The 2,674-nt window shown below is 24.9% G+C and overlaps 1 non-coding gene across 1 annotated transcript; it reads left to right on the top strand.

The window, feature by feature from the left end:
* The first annotated feature begins 2,254 nt into the window (after positions 1–2,254).
* TRNAN-GUU lies at positions 2,255–2,328 on the top strand. Its single transcript has one exon. It is a non-coding gene; the product is annotated as a tRNA-Asn (tRNA).
* The last annotated feature ends 346 nt before the right edge of the window (positions 2,329–2,674 follow it).

The raw sequence follows: 2,674 nt of genomic DNA on the forward strand, positions 1-2,674 counted from the left end.
TGTCCTTGCGAAGGAGTTGATTCCAGCTCCAATATAAACTCAGTGCATCGTCAATTTTGGGTTTTGTTGATAAGGTCATAGACAAAGGGTTCAATTTCAGACATGGTGATGATTAAGAATATGTTGAAAAAATAGATATGGAGAGTGGAAGTAGAAAAAAGAAGAATAAAAGGATTAAGAAGGGGTAGAAGATACAGTTCATAGAAAAACAGGTTCGGGGCAAGGAGCCTCAGAGAAAGGGGACATGCTCCAGATTTGGTTTCGAGTTTCGATTTTTGAGATATCTTACTAGTCGAGCTACCCTTCCCTAATTTATTCTAAACTTATTGTATTACTGTGTTTAATGTAACTTCAATTTATATTATAAGACTTTTTAAATTTGAGTTGAGTATCTTTTCTTAAACATTTTAGCTATTTAGTTTTAATTGTTTATCAAAATGGTACTATAATTAAATTAAAATTATAGTCAAAAATTAATTTTATGTATATATTTTTTAATAATTTTAATAATTTTAATAATTTTGCACTCCGAAACTTAGTCTGGTGGAAAGTGCATCCTGATAGACCGGAGAGGTCTAAGGTTCGACTCCCCCAACCCATATTTCAAAAAAAAAAAATAATTTTAATAATTTTAATAATATATTTTCATATACTATATGGTGTAAATATCAATTTATATATTTATATGCAATATATGAAATAATTTTTTTTTACCAAAATTATATTTTTCTATTTAAAGAATTGAAGTCCTAATTTATGTTAAATAAAATATAGTACAAAATTATAAATAAATAAGATTTTAAATAAATTAAATTATTAGTAAATTATTCAAAATTTAATTTAATTTTTTTTATATTTAATATTATCTACATACTTTCATAGATTAAATTAAAATAATTTAAATATCAACTTTTTCTATTAACTATTAAATAGTTTAAACTAACCCTATATTCTAGTTAACTATTAAAGATATCTATCTATATAATTTAATAATTTTTATTAAATTTTCAAATGTAATATAGTATAAAATTTTAATGTTTAATACATTAAAACATTTTATTTTTCTTAGTATATTAGAACACCATTACCTTTTACTAATATTATTATAAATATTTTAATACTTTTTACAAATCTATTTAAATTAAAAGGAAAAAAATAATTTTTTTTATATTTTTAGAAACATTTATATTCCACATTTTTTTGAAAAATTTTGAATTATAATAAAAATAATTATACGAACTTAAACATAAAAATATTAAGATTTTGAAATTTATATAAATTCTACTTAATTCAATTAATACATTTTAAATTAATTTAATTTTGATATGTAATTAACTTTAAATATTTTATTATGATGATTTGAGATTCAGAAAGTAGGATTTTACAAGGGTTGAGTAAATTTAGTCTGAGTCCTCCTCTCCTTTTATTCCTTTCCTTTATCTGCCAGTGATGTGTAACGGCCTCACTGCCATTGGGCTACCTGTCTCTGCCATATGGATACGAACGTACGAGAATATCATATCTCTGCTTCATGCGTAACGGCCATTTAATTCTCTCCTGACACGCATGTGGATGGACCCACTAGGCGGATGGGCTGGCTACTTCTTCTCCTTCGAACTGGGCTGGAGGATGAGATTAAAACTAAAGTCCAGGAGAGGTCTGATCTTAGGGCCGAACGGATTGGGCCGACCCATTAAGAAGATTTAGAAGCCTTAAAATGGAGACTGCCGTTATGAGTCCGGCCTCGTAACGGGATGGTAAAATCCAACTGTCATCATATTATAATAATATTATATCACTAAAATTATAATTAGAAATCTTTTTTATTTTTATTTAGAGTATAGATTTATTTATATAGTATGTCATGACTGAAATTTAATTATGAATTAGTTTGACACTATAACTTAAATTTAAATAAAAACTCAAAATCTCGCAGCACGCCTAATATTAACTCAACCTAAAACTAAAGCCCACTGAAGAGTTAATATTAACTCAATTTGCCTTTTATATAGACTTACTCAAAACGAATTCGGATAGATCAAGTCAACCTGCTTATTCCATAACCATTCTTAATATTATGCTATTTTTCTTATAAATTATTTTTTTATTTATAAGTCTTTTTTTAATACTCTAAAAATTATAGAATAAATAATATATTTAAAAAAATATTTTTCATGAAATAACTGGAGGTTTTTAAATTTGCACTCTAAAAGAAAAGAAAGATAATCTTATCTGTAAAAGTTTATGACACACAGCTGGAATAGCTCAGTTGGTTAGAGCGTGTGGCTGTTAACCACAAGGTCGGAGGTTCAAGCCCTCCTTCTAGCGTATGTTTATCTTTTTTTTTTTTTTTTTTTTTTAATTATGGAAATAATTATTTTCTAATCTCAAATGAAAATCAACATATTTTAAGATTTTTCTTTTTCGAATTACTAATTTAAACTTCTATTTATACTTAAATTATAAAGAATAATAAGAATAATTTTATTTTTTTTCATGGAAATAATTATTTTCTAATCACAAATGAAAATCAACATATTTTGAGATTTTTCTTTTTCAATTTTCTAATTTCAACTTCTATTTATACTTAAATTATAAAGAATAATTTATAAAAAGTCTCTGAGATAAAATCAAATCACATTTTGGTTCCTTAATTATGTTTTGATAATAAGTT

The sequence above is a fragment of the Manihot esculenta genome, chromosome 6, assembly GCF_001659605.2.
Source record: "Manihot esculenta cultivar AM560-2 chromosome 6, M.esculenta_v8, whole genome shotgun sequence".
NCBI classification, from domain to species: domain Eukaryota; kingdom Viridiplantae; phylum Streptophyta; class Magnoliopsida; order Malpighiales; family Euphorbiaceae; genus Manihot; species Manihot esculenta.